The sequence below is a fragment of the Solanum pennellii genome, chromosome 4 (assembly GCF_001406875.1).
Source record: "Solanum pennellii chromosome 4, SPENNV200".
NCBI classification, from domain to species: domain Eukaryota; kingdom Viridiplantae; phylum Streptophyta; class Magnoliopsida; order Solanales; family Solanaceae; genus Solanum; species Solanum pennellii.
Genome location: NC_028640.1, coordinates 22496910 through 22512520, shown reverse-complemented (window position 1 = coordinate 22512520; position 15611 = coordinate 22496910). Strand labels below are relative to the sequence as shown.

The 15611-nt window shown below is 34.2% G+C and overlaps 1 pseudogene; it reads right to left on the bottom strand.

Moving 5' to 3' along the window:
- Window positions 1-12134: 12134 nt before the first annotated feature.
- LOC107016591 lies at window positions 12135-14260 on the bottom strand (annotated as a pseudogene).
- Between the last annotated feature and the right edge of the window lie 1351 nt (window positions 14261-15611).

Below are 15611 nucleotides of genomic sequence, written 5' to 3'. Positions count from 1 at the left end.
TTAGGTAGAGTCCCATACCCCTACCTAGACTAAGCTACACCCCTTAGGTTTTCTTAGTTAGACTTCACTCCTTTAGTTCATTTTACCTTTTGGGAACATCTTGCCCTAACGACATAGACCACATGAGCTACTGTTGAATCTGGTGTCATAAGACCCTATACCGAAAGAAGGCGGACTACTTGCCAAGTAATACCAAATCATGAACAAAGCAACTACGTAGATCTACTAACTAGTATTCCTAAGGGGGCAACATAGTTCAAGAACTTGGAGATATAGTTGGGACCCTCTTTATGCTACATGCATTGTAGTCTCCAATCTCAAGAGTACATTAGTGATCCTACCTTCCCTATGTGGGAAGGGACACTCCTCACTCTAGTTCACTTGGTTCTAAGCTAGAGTAACTTTTGAAATGTCTTTAATGTCTTTATTAATCATCATAGCTTATTGTAGATCATAGGGTCTAACCCTTGTATATTCATCATCATCATATCTCAATAAGAATTGCATGAGTATTGTCCTTTCACTACAATTCATATAGGTGAGGTTAGCATATTAACATTTTCATATCATGATAAGACACATTGTTAAATCATTCACAATCCTTATAACATTCACATCTTAAGCCAACACCTCACTAATCATAGTCAATAAATTTCAATTCAACATCATACCACCCTATCAACCCTAATACAAGGCATACTCCAATACAACATCATGATTAAATCACAATTAACCATAATTTGACGTAAAGGATAGGGATCATAAGACTTACCAAGTCTCCTTCGTAAATCATCATCAAGGTCTTACCATCGACCCTTAATTCAACCCAATTAGGGTATAACATCATCATAATTCGATGAACAACATGATAACAAGGCTAAAAGAATCACTACATCACAATTTAATGTTAGTTCATAGCTTAAGACAAAATACTTAGGTCAATTCACAACATACTTCATAACCTAGATCACTTCTCAAGAACTATAATTCACTCTAATTCATTCATGATTAGTATAGAAACATCATCTAGTAGTAATTAAACCAATACAATATAATTCATATCAAAATCATCACCTAGGGTTAAGGGGTAAAGGTCATCTTCTACAAACTAGACCAAACCATCAAGATATATCATAATTAAGTTAGATTACATGTTAATCCATTCATAATATACAAAATAAATCATAAAAAATCAATTCATAATATAATTTTCGAGTTGGATGAAACTCACTTGAAAACCCAATTTTAGAAATCAATTTGATGGAACCCTTTGAGGAAAGAGGTCTCAAAGGTGAAAGAGATACCATACCTTAATAATTAATGGAGATTGATGGTGAAATATAATCTTTTCATCCCTTAAATCCTCCCCTATCTTGGTCTTCAATGGAATTTTTCATTAGAGAGAGAAAGAAGAGAGAAGGAAGAGAGTTTTGTTTTGTAAGTTATGACAGCTTAGATTATTTTAGTGGGGTCGGGGTCTTTATATGTGGTGTTAATTAACATAATTAGGCTTCCCTTAACCACTAAATGATGACCTAATCCGTTAATTAATTAATTAATTAATTGTAAAATGTGCAGAAAAGTCAGGTCCTCACAGATGAGACCTCGACCAACGGTCTGTCTGTGAGTCGACGATCCCTACCCCCTTTCGTGCTGCACATTCGTAGGTAAGTCAGAGACTGTGAAAAAGAGTACCTTTAAGTATTTTTCTAAGGGTGGGTCTACGTATGGCATCGATGCCTGTCGATCCACACACACCCCGTCGATTCCTTTCGTGGGTGCACACTGCCTAGGCAGTCCTTGACCCGGAAATGCAAGGATCCTCCTCAAGGGTCCTTTGTTGGTACTTGGGGAGTCATACCCTGAATTTTAGACTATGAATCAACTTAAACACATGTTCGACACCCGTCCACCAATTTTCATACTTTTCCGACTTTGTAAAGCTAGTCAAATCGGCTAAGGCACGCTAGTACCTCCTTGATCTTATTTTCGGACGTCATGGACGTTCTTGGACGTTTTGGTTTCTAGACTTCCTAAATGACTTGTATTCATAAAAATGGACCTTGAAATAGTGTCTAAACCTTATGACACTTATGTTAGGCTCTAGAGCTCATCTTGGATTTTCAAAGTGTTACACCAATCATCATATAGTATCAACAATGTGAAAGATCATCATATGTATATCATATACCATTATAAGCATATACATACATAAAAACATCCTCCTAAGACTTCCCTCAAGGCTAACTAGTGCAATGTTTAGGTAGAGTCCCATACCCCTACATAGACCAAGCTAAACCCCTTAGGTCATCCTAGTTAGAGTTTATTCCTTTATTTCATTTTCCATTTTTGGAACACCTTGACTTAACCGACATAGATCATATGAGATAATGTGGAATCGGTGTCATAGAACCCTACACTGAAGGAAGGTAGACTACTTGCCAAGGTAGTACAAAAACATGAACATAGTAGCTACATGGATCCACTAGCAAGTATTCCTATGGGGGCAACATAGTTCAAGAACTAGGAGATATAATTGGGACCCTCTTTATGCTACATGCATTATAGTCTCCAGTCTCAAGAGTACATTAGTGATCTTACCTTTCCTATGTGGGAAGGAATACTCCTCACTCTAGTTCACTCAGTGCTAAGCTAGAGTCCCTTTTGAAATGTCTTTAATGTCTTTATTAATCATCATAGCTTAATGTAGATCATAGAGTATATTCCTTGTATAATCATCATCATCATAGTTCAATAAGAATTTCATGAGTATAGTCCTTTCATTACAATTCGTATAAGTGAGGTTAGCACATTTAGACATTCACATCATTATAAGGCACAATAATAATTTATCACCATCCTTATGTCATTTACATCTTAGCCAACACCTCACAAACCATAGTCAATACATTTAAATTCAACATCATACCAACCCTATCAATCTTAATACAAACTATACTTAAATGCAATATCATCACTTAATCACAATTTACCACGATTGAAGTAAAGAATAGGGATCACAAGACGTACAAAGTCTCCTTCATAATCTATCATCAAGGTCTTAACATCAACCCTTAACTCAACCCAATAATGGTGTAATGTCACCACACAACAATAACCATCTTGATAACAAAGCCAATTGAATTACTACATCACAATCCATCACTAGTTCATAGCTTAATATAAGAGGCCTAGGTCAAATCCATCATCTACTTCATAACCTAGATCAATTTCTCAAGAACTAGAATGATAAGACTACAATTCATCTTAATTTATTCATAATTTATACAATAACATTATAGGATAGTAATTCAACCAAAAACCAAGTCAATTGAACCAACACTAGACAATTCATATCAAGATCACAATCTAGGGTTAAGGGGAAAATGTCATCTTCTAAGAACTAAACGAATCCATCAAGAAATAACATAATTGAGTTATAATACATGTTAATATATTAATAATATACAAAGGAAATCATAAACAAAGCAATTCTCAAGATCAATTTCGAGATTGGAAAAGACCAACTTGAATTTCATACTTTTGAAATTAATTTGATGGAACCCTTTGGGGGAAAAAGTCCCAAAGGTGAAAGAAATCCCATACCTTATTGTTTGATGAAGATTGATGGAGAAACCTTGGTGATTTCAGCCCTAGAACCCCTTTGAATATGACTTTCTATGGTGTTCTTCAACTTGGGAGAGAGAAAGAAGAGAATTTGGGTTTGAGAATTATGAGGGTTAGGTTAGTTCAATTAGCTTAGGATCTTTATATAGGTTGTTAACTAACTAATTAGGCCTCCCTAGACCCCTAAATAATTAACTAACCACCCAATTAATAAACTTAACCCATTTAAAATGTGCAACAAAGTAGTCCCCTGACAGGCAAGACCACGACAAATGGTCCGTTTGTCAAATGACAGACACTGTTCACTTCCCTGCTGCACACTCGTTGTTTTAGTCTGAGACTTGTCAAAACAGGCCTCCATGAATTTGTCTAACTGTCCATCGATGGAAGCAGTCCACGCCCCGTAGATTGGACAACGGATCATTGGTTGCATTTAAACTATGAACTAACTCTAATACATTTTAGACACCCTTCCACCAAAATTCATCAATTTCCAACTCTTAAAATTTAGTCAAATAGGCTAAGGCACACTAGCACATCATTGAACTAGTTTCCGGACGTCATGGACATCCCTTGACGTTTTGATTCATAAACTTCCTAAATAACTTATATACATTAAAATAGACCTTAAAATAGTGTCTAAACTTTTTGAAGCTTATGCTAGGCTCTGGAACATGTCTTAGACTTTCGAAGTATTACACTTGCCCAGTAAGATCTTAAGACAAGTAGTCAATCTTTATCATTCTGTCTACATACTTACGAATTATCGTCACAGTCAATTTCATGACTTAAGTACTATTTACACAAGCACTATACAAAATTTCCTAATTATTTCTATAAACCTTTGAATATTATGGGCTTTCCCTTAAAGAACGTAAGTCCAACTTAGATCTATCACCTCATGAATGCTCATGCTCTTCTATTTAACACCTACTATCACGACCCATATGTACCTTTAGATGTATCAAGGAGATAAGACCTCGAGAGGCCTCATACAAGACACTTAGCATATAATAACATAATGTAATAGAAAATGGTGCGATAATTTAAAAAATTTCAACACAATCAAAATGTTCTATAAAACAAGCGAAAGTCTAATACCATAGTCTCAAACCATCTGAACAACATGAATAAAGTCTTGGGACAGAATCCATACAATAGCATAAGATATAAAGGAAAGAGATAGTATAAAAGAGAGATTACATCCTCGAAAAAAAGGAAGACTCACTAAATCTTCACTTCCTTGATCAACGAGAAAGCTAGCCATTAGTATGAGAATCTAAGTCGTCAAACCCTATATTTGAGCAAGAGTATGTGTTAGTACAATTAAGTACTAAATATGATATCTAGCATAAACCACATAAACATCATGGTTAGTTAATATAGACCATAAGTAAAATCATGCACATATATCAATATCATAATAAGAAAGGAACACTTCTAAAGTAACCTTACTCATCCTTAGTCAAGACTTGGGTCATCAGCTGTTAGTCAAATTACCTCATGGAACGTACCTCAAGCAACAATCCAAGCCATTAATTCTTCATAAAATAATTCACATACTTTATACTTAAACTTGTAAAGACACGGGGATTTGACTCATTGCCTAACTTATAAAGGCTAATGGGTATTCACCTCTTGCCTTACTTACCTTATGATTATGGGTTCTCGCCTCCACAATCACATCACATGACATATGTACTTGCCTCCACATCATTTCATAGGGAGAATGGGCACTCACCTCTATGTCCATTCATCATATTAGGAACATAGGGAATCCCCTCTTGTACAATTTTAAGGTTTATGGAAAATCACCTCATAATCTTCACATATGGAGGTCAAGGGTAGTCGCCTCTAGCCTCATCATTTACATAATCTTTTAGTCTAGATTCGTTTTAGGTGAGCAATCCTTCCAACCTAGAATCGCTAATATAAGAAAGCCTTTCACATTCATACATTCATATCTAATCAATTCATGTGGGAAGTATCCCTTCCTCAACAATAATATCAATTACCAACAATTCATATGATAAGATTTACGCTCAAAGACATAGATCTAATGCTTATCATTTAATCTTCATTCCCAAGCAACTCTAATCATAATTCATCAATCCTGTAAGGACAAGCCTAAACCCATAAAGTTTTCCTTAGTGGCACCAACCAAATTATATATATTCTAGGTTATAATCATGGAATAGGCATGGGAACATGTAAGTTCACTCTAATAACGTGTAATTATACTAATTCAATAATAAAATATCACAATCAACTCAATTGCATCAACATGCATCTAACCCACAACATTGGAAGAAACCCTAACTAGAATTGGGGATTTAGACTTCACAATTAGAAATTCTAGGGGACTCCATTGGAAGAAGGATCCCATGGATGAAAAGCCGCCATGTCTTGATTATAAAGACCACATATCTTGGAATATTAGAGACTTGACTTGACCTAGCCTGATTTTTTTTCTTCTTCTTCAACTTTCTAGAGAAAAATTTTAAGAGGAGTTATAAGTTTTCTCTTTGGATTTGAGAGAATGACTTAATTAGGGCACTTAGAGGGTTAAAAATACTTATATTGGTGGTCTAGACTTACGCAAAATGATACCACTTTGATTTAATTAAAACTGAAAAAGACCCATAAGCCCTCAACTTAACCTTCCCAATACGTCCACCTATGAGACCTCGTTGACAGATTGTGGATGGACCTACAGTCTTTCCTGTTCAGGCGTGGTTCTTGGGACTTGAATTTTGGGACTCCACTTGCGGAACTTCGACTATGGTCCATGGTCAGACCGATTGGTTCGGAGGTGGTCTAGATGTCTTTCATTGGCCTAAGGCGACCAATTCGCAGACCCTTACCAACAGTTCGTGGGTCAGTCCAGGAGCTGTAAATGGTTGGCACCTACAATTTCCCAAAAACTACTATTTCGCCTCGTTTTGAATCTGGGGTGTTATATTATCTCCTCCTTGGGATCATTTATCCTCGAATGAAACTCAAAGCACGTGCCTAAACAAAAAGACTAGCATCACATTATGTATGAAACTCATGTAAATGCATACAACCAAGGAGGAACTTCATCCCCAAACTAAACATACTCAATGCACCATAAGAAAGTAGGAATTACATCTAACAACCCAACATGCATGAAACTTTCAAATTTCTTACATTTAAACAGTAACTATCATCTCCACACTTAAAAGCATGCTCAACAAAGTCTCATGGAGCCTCTATTCAGTGAATACTCAAAGCACCTACTCAAGGAGAAAATCTACACCAAGTCAAGGCATGTTCAAAAAATCATCTCACGCAATCTATAGGCAACTCATACTCAGTGCACAACAACATGAGGAAAATAATTCACGTAAGTCATTTCTTTCACAACTTAAGCAATTCATGAATATGCATGTAAAGAAATCATGGAAACACTTAAAACACACATGACTTCAAATCATAAATCAAATCAAGAGGAAAAATCATTACCTCAATCTAAAATAGAAGGAAGGAGATGAGGATATCGGGACTTCATATCAACCTCGGCCTCCCGAGTAACCCTTAACTAAGTGGTTTCTCCATAAAACCTTCACGGAAGCTATTTCCTTGGTTCTCAATTTCTTAACTTGCCAGTCTAGGATCTCAACCAGAACTTCATCATATGAAAGATTCTCATCAACTCCCAACCCTTCAAGGGAAACTATGGATGTCGGATATCCAACATACTTCTTAGGCATTGAGACATGGAAAATGGGAGGCACCATTGCAAAATCATTTGGAAAATCAAGTTCATAAGCAACCTTACCAACATGTCTCAAGATTTGATATGGGCCTACGTATCGGGGACTAAGTTTCTCTTTCTTCTCGAATCTCATAACACCTTTCATGGTTGAGATTTTTAAATAGTCCCAATCACTAACCTCAAGCTCTAGGTCTCTTCTTTTAAAATCCACATAGGATTTTTTTCGACTTTGAGTTGTTGTCAACCTCTCTCTTATGAGCTAGACTTTCTCCATAACCTCATGAACTATAACACCTTGGAAAATATTTGAGCTTAGACTTGAACCATCCTTCGTAGCGAGTATGTTTTTCCCAAGTAATTTGAATTTTTACTTAGTCTTAAGGTCACTAAATGTAGTACTTTGTTTCCTAAAAGAACTAGAGAGAATTCACTCAAGTAATTCCTAAGTTCTTCTATGTTTTGGGTCAACTTCAAATGACCATAACCTTCTGTACAGAATGAATTAGATGTCCCATAAGATATTAGATGAAAATATCTTTGAATTATCTTTCCAACTCCATCAAATTTTCTAAATTTTGAGCTTGTACGAGAGAGATATGCCCGTTTGAAGTCAGGTTATCCAAATAAGAAAAGTTACCCAAAAATAGTAAGGGTTATTTTTGTATTTTCCTTACACAATTAGATTTAATTCGATTTACTAAGGTTTTAGGGGTCTAATCTTATTAGGTTCATTTTCATAATTCTTAAATACGCCTTGTGGTTTAGTCGAGAGTTCTGGTCGAGAGTTCAAGAAGAGAAAAGATGAAAGGATCAAGGCGTTCGTCGAGGTTCTTGAGTTTTGTTTGGATTTAGCCATGAGTTTAATCCCTAAGAGGTATGTAAGTCTCCATAGTGTTGGGTTCATTCGCCCACACGCCAAACGTGATTTTTTATATCTGAATATATCCATAAAGAATGTTCTTGAAGTTTCATTCTAAATATTGTTTTATTGGGATTTGATGAAATGGTCTGATAGATTCTTATACTTGTATACGTTTGTATTTTTAACCCTCTTACTTAATCATTTGTCAAATGAACCCTTAAACTCAATAAAATATAATATTTTAAATCCCTTTGGCTTTGTGTGAACTTCAAACAAACAATAACAATGACATGTCATCATCCACATCAGATATGACATGTCCTTTATTATTTCTTGTTTTTATGATAAATTAATTTTTTCTTCTTTTTCGCTCCATCTTCATCTTCATCTTCATGTCATTTGACCAAGACTTGTAAAATCCTTTTCTCTATGGATGCTAATGAATCACTATTAAAGTAATTTAATATGTGCTAATATATATATATATATATATATATATATATATATATATATATACACACACACACAAAATTTTATACAACATATTTATCTATTTTCATAAAGACATTCAACAATTATTTTCCATTTTGTTACTTTACCCTAGAAAATATAAAAGAAAGATAATTTAAGAACAACATTAGATTTAAAGATAAAGATGGAGCACTAGTGACACTCATTAGACAAATTTTCTCCCGTAAATTTGAATATTGCACCAATTTTCTCGATTTTCTTTGCTCATTTTGTTCTTACTTTTTCGTATAATTTCATTTCTAATTTGGGGAAAGAAAAAATGAGGAGAAGAAAAAAATAACGGAAAAGGAGTGGGGGAGATAAAATGAATGGAACAAGGGATTCGATCATGGATTGATATTAGAAAAAGTAAAAGAAATGGGGAGGGGCTGGGAAAGAAGAAAGAGTGAAGGTTTTTTATTTTATTTTTTATTGTATTTACCTTTTTCTTTTAACTATTTTTAATCTAAATTTTTATTTCCACGCACCCTTTTTTGTGTGAAATCACGTGCTTATGCCAAAGAAGCAATTAAGTCACCACATAACCTTGGTCAATGGTCAGAGGGGTCTAAGATGTTAAATATTACTTAGTTAAAGGTTCAGTTGACAAAGAGGTTAGTAGAAAGGTTCAGAATACAAATTTATACAAGTATAAGGGTCCATCAGATTATTTTGATGAAATCTTGAGTTTAAAGTGTGTTTTGAGGGATGTATTGAGTAAATTATAGTGTAATTATGTTGAATAATTGAATCCAGGGCTGAAAAACGAGTAAGAAAGATCACGCAAGATTTAAGGAACAAGTCTACTTCACGGACTTGCTCCCCAGAGAGAAAATTTTCTCTCCACGACATGAAGAGAACGCGGACTGCATTTTTTCAAAATTAATTCACAACCAAATATTATAATTCATATCCACGTCACATACTTTCTCAAGACAGTGTTTTTCAACTGTTTCTCATGATTAACTATCTAAATCAATTTTAATCATTATGAAATCTTTCCTACCACAAATAATTACCTTGAATTGATAATTCAAATTCAAGGTAGAGCTAAGAGTTAAGTCTTGAGATCAGTTCTTTTGAACATTTTTGAGAAAAGTCCCTTTAAGTCTTTAGAGGAGTCTTTTATACTTTCTAATGACTTGTTTCAAGACTTAAGTAAGTGAAAGTGAGGAGAATGTATTCACAAATCTACTTTATCATCACGAGATACTTCATATTACGAACCAAAAACCCTTGAATTCATAATTCAAACTCAAGAGAGAGTTAAGTTGAGAGTCCAATGAAGTATTTCATTTCAATTGTGAATCCTTTGAGATCAACTATTGATTTGAGCTAACTTTTGAAGAAGTAAGTATGAGAACGGTAAGAGTCATATACACGAGTTCTCTATTGTTATGTAGACCCTCAAGTCGAGTCGTTCATGCCCATAAATTCTGTATGAACTTCATAAACTGAGCATCTTTGAGAGGAGTAGTATATTCAAGTTCTAAGTATTGAGTTCCTCATCCCTTTTGAGATTTTATTCCTAATCATGGGACTATTACATATTACCCATAGAGTCCTTGATTTGAGTTGTTCATGCTCATAATTCCGCATAAATCCTATGAGTTAAACATTCTTGAGATGAGTAGTATCATGAAGTCCTTGAGTTGAGTAGTTCATGTCCATAATTCTACATGAATCCTCTGATTCAAGCCTTCTAGAAATAAGTATTACCATTAAATTTATTGAGTTATGACTTGTTAAGTTTTGAGTATTAAGTTCTACATATGGTTATTGAAAACCTCGAATTTATTCGTTCACGTCCTTTTCTGCGTATGGTTATTGAAAACCTCGAATTGATTCATTCACGTCCATAATTTGGCATGAACTTTATTCAGAAAAGTCTTTTTACAATTTTTTCTAAACTTGTTTTAAGACTTGAGAACTTGAGTTGAGAAAGAGTAGATTCGAGTTCTTTTTCATTATATAATATATGGGAACTAAGTAGTCCCAAGAGAAAATATTTTACATTGTAAAGAGGAGGAAATTGCGCTTTCCGAAAGAGTTTTAAGCAGTTTGAGTAACATCTCTTTTTAGATAAAGATTATGAGTAATAATCTGAACCGCAGAAAGAGTTATGTAAACAAATATATGATCTGAGTATATTTTGGGAGTAGTATTGAACATTGATATGGGGACGAGTTTAGATAACTCAAGTCTCCATAAACCATGTAGCTAACGTGGGTAGAAAAGGTCATACTTTTTAGATGATTCTTTAATGCTTTAAAACATATCTAAATGGATCCACTCAGTTGAGAGGTTTTATACCCCAACAAGGTATAGGTCAGTTCTGTTAGCATGGACAAGACGATGTATCATCACATAACTCACAGTGATGATTGTCGGTTAGGGAAACTCCCTCAGAGTTATATTGTATTTTTATAAACAAACTGAGTTATTATTGTACTCTTCAATACATTGATTTGATATCTATTGTTTGAAAAGCTTTCCATATATCACATCTTTTATTGTTGCTTTATCTTGAGTTGATTATCTTATTCTTGAGTTGAGCTTAGATGAGTAAGTTGAGAGGAGGTAAGTATGTTTATTTTTTATTAAGTTCAATCTTATGTTTATGTTTTAGAATTTCTCTTACATGCTCGTATATTCCATGTACTGAGCAATTTGGCCTGCATCATTTCATGTGCAGATACATGTATTCAGGATCATCAACAGACATTTCGTTGAGGTCATGAGATATTCCAGTCAACTTTGGTAAGCCTTCTTACATTTTGGAGAACTTCACCTTTATCATACATTTGGTAGTTTTGAGATGTCGTGAGTCTTGTCCCAATATCCTTCTATAATAGTAGAAGCTTGATAGATAGACAAAGTTGAGTAGTTTTTAGTATCTTCCTTGAGTTATTTTTACAAACTCTTAATTATCTATTGAGTGTTTTATTTAAAAAATAATATTTTTAGACTGGTTTTAGAGTCGCCACTCAATTTTTAAAGAAAAAAAATAAGAAAATTGATATTCAACAAATTAAACAGAGAATTAATTGAAAATATTTGAATGGGTTCGTGGTTCTTATTAATATTCTTGGAATGTTTTAAAAGCACCTAGAATATCCACTAATGCGGTTATCAGACAATTAATTTATTTGGCTAAAAGTGAATAAAATTTACTTGAATTGAAGAAAAAATAAAACTATTTTTGATAGTTCTGTCTTAAAAAGAGAAATATTGACATGCTAAGTGAGATACTTCTCAAAACTATTCTTCTAAGTCTTTTTGAAAGATGATCGATTTAGTTGAATTGTTAAAATGAAATGAGCGTCTTCGAAAATTTGAATTTTTTAACTCTAAAATTAACGACAAATACCTACAAGCAAAATAAACATAGTAAAGTAAAGAGTGAAAGAGAGTTGGGCCCAAATCTGTTTATGTCCGTCTGGACCAATATTTGGGCTCATTTTCATTTTTGGGGCCTTTGGCACATTTGAGTTTGTTGCACATGTCCTAAACTAACAATATTCTTTTCTTTGGTCCTTAGGTTCAATTCTTTCACCTGTCCTAAATTCTAGAAAAATAATAATAGGTAAGACAATGAGGGCTTAAGCCCAAAGTAACAAAATACATAAATAAAGAGTGGGCTTTGGCGCAATTTTTCAATTCTTATCTACTTCGAATTCTTCCGACCCTGAGACCTGTTTGTCAATTTTTGGCTGGCTAACTCGATGAAGGAACTTGAGCCTTACGACTCTCTCAAAATGCAAGAGGAAGATAGGAGTTTGTAGTGAACTCGAACGGGTTTCACATGTAAACACAAACAAACAAAGTATAAGTAACAATTCAATGATTTAAAGTAAGAAATAATGAAGTAAGATAAGTGATACTGCCTGAATATTCTCAGAGGCATTGAACTTATAATTAGCAATTATAATCATAATAGGAACCAAGTAAGGTAGGCATGAGAAAAATATTCACATAAATATATTGATGTATTAAGGGCAGTGATCATCCCACAACCACAAATTAATATAGACTAACTTAGAATACAAAATCATAAGGCATCAGAGAATGAACTAACTAAGAAAAATTTCATATTAAAAAAAATTAGGAACTCTTGTCAAGGTCCACGATAAAACGACACAGTAATCAATTATGGGGTCAAAGTCAATTTCAAACTTCATACAATTAGGTCGTACTAGTAAGGCACAAAATTAAGGCAACAATTTGTTTTCTAACATTAAATACTTTCAACTAAAGCCATGGATTTTTAGCATGTAACAGTACCATTTCAAATCCCCTTAACTGTTTTTTCTTAAAAAAAAGAAGAAGAAAAGATCCACACAGTAGCAAAAAAGATTGAGTTTCACAAGAACTGCCGACAATTCAAAAGCAAAACCTTAAAATATGAGTAGGAAAATAAAATAAAATAAAATAAAATAATAGTGATAGTAAAAATTTGACAATGGTAACTTTTACCAGGAGTGACACAAGCGTATTAGTGGACTAAATCATAAATCAAACGAGGCCTTAAATTTAAATTGTTAATAACTTTTATATAATTTATTTTTTCTAGTTTTCACCTCATAATATAACCATTCTTATTTTAAATTATTTTTCATAAGATATAGTACTCAAAATATGTCAATTTTCTTCTAATAATTCCTTCATTTTTCATGAAATGTTTACTTTTTCTACAAGTAGTATTCAATATTTATTAAAGACGAAATGGTTTGGTGGACCTTATACTTATATCAATTTGTATTCTGAATCCTTCTATTTACCCATTTGTCATCTGGACCCTTAAACTCCACCAAAATGATATTTTTAAGCCCCTCCAACCATGTGGGTGGCGCACTCTCTTTTATTTAATTTACATGTAATATCCACGTAAAATATATTAATACCACATCATAATTATTTCATAATTTTTTTATGCCCCATTAAACAATGCCCTAAAATCCTCAAAATTGGTTGTAACAGCTCCCATGTCATACGAATCCTTCTTTTCAAATCTGCATTATCTTCTCCTCTTTTCCCGACGACCAAACTCTGTAAAATTCGCAGAATTAAAGTTTCGATTCAATTGGAATTTGGGGGATTTTTGTGTAGTAGAGTTCCAATGCTACCACGACGATACGACCTCGTTTCATTGATCTAACGATTTTGTATGGTTCTAAGGTAGGGGAAATTACGGCGAAATTGAGTTCTGTAGCGGAGTTTTTAGCTGCTTTGTTTGTTTTGTGATAAATACTGGAATGTGATAGACCTGGGATGTTGACGGTAATGGATTCGGAGTTTCAATTTGAGGTTTCATGTGCGTACAATGCTAGTAATACAGCTTCAAATCTAGCTAATGGTTTGTGGAGATTGACTTTCGAGAGATAAACTCCGACGATTACAGGTAGGAATCGGAGGACGACGAGGTAGAGTTCGGGTTTGTTGGATTGGAATGTATCGTAAAGCCATCGGCATAGATTGTCGTCGTCGGCGCCGAAATAGGGTTGACGGGGGAGTGTAGAGATTTATTATTTTATTTTTTTCATAATTTATAAGTAAAAGTTAAAATTTTAAATATATGTTCACTTGCCTTTAGAGGCGTGTGACTACACTCTCTTACAACTCATCTATATTAATGTCACATAAGAATGGTCAACGGTCATAGAGGTTTAATATGTTGTGTTATGTTGAGTGTAAGGGTTCAGTTGACAAAATGTTAAGTAGAAGAGTCCACAATACAAACTGATACAAGTATAAAGGTCCACTTGACCATTCCGCCTTTATTATAAAATAATAACTTATAACCTATTATTATAAGAAAAATAAGGCCCTAAATTTGGGGCTTAAGGCACATGTCTTTTTTTTAACACTATCGAACCACTCGTGATTTTAACAAAAGAGGAGGAGAAGAAGTTTAGCATGCATGCTAAAATAAAATAAAATAACATGAAAATACTATTATACAGGAGACATATAGGAAAATGCACTGATAATGACTCCCCGACACTTTAAAAAAATATGACATGAATATTAACAGGGGTACGGGAATAAGCGTTAACTAGCCGTGACAAACTAATCACGTTCAAGACTATTACATGAAAACTGGCTAGCTTGCATCCGAAGGTACTACCTCCGTCCCATTTTATATGTCACATTTCGAATTTCAAGAGTCAAACAAGTCTATCTTTGAATGTAAACTTTTCATAGATCTTATAAACATTTTAAATTATAAATTTTTTAATTTATAAATTATTCTGACTCATAATACTTTTTACGTAGTTATAAATATATACAACCAAAATCCGAATGAATAGATCAAGGGGACGACTTGGATCGATTTGCTCGTCCTTGCCTTTGATGTGGCGCCATCTTGTAGCTAAAAGGACGAGTAGACGTGGCTGTAATGGCCAGTTTGCTATAGCCAAAAGCACTGTCTGAGAATAGAACGGGACAGAGGAAGAAGACTTAGCGCTGCTTTTTGTCTATTTTGACGTCGCGTGATTGTTCGCCGCTACTGCCTTGTCGCGTGAAGAGGCGTTGTGACGCCGTTGTTCTCACGCGTCTCGCTGTCGTCATGTCGTTGTGAGAATGTCGTGTATCACCATTTGTTACTGTTGTTTTGACTTTCTGGGTTTCTTTGAGAATAGAAAAGGTGGGATGGACCGGGTTAGGGGGAGTTGAGGAATTAGTATGGGTTGGTGGAGTTAGTTGGTTGAACAAATGGGCCCATATCTCTCTTCTCTTCAAAAATCAGTAGGCTAGAATCGAATTTGAGCTTTAGCCATCAGGATTTATGTTACAGCCAAATGAGAATTAAAAATGTGCCCGAGCTTAGGAGATTATGATAAGCTCGACTAGTAATTTAAATAAGACGAA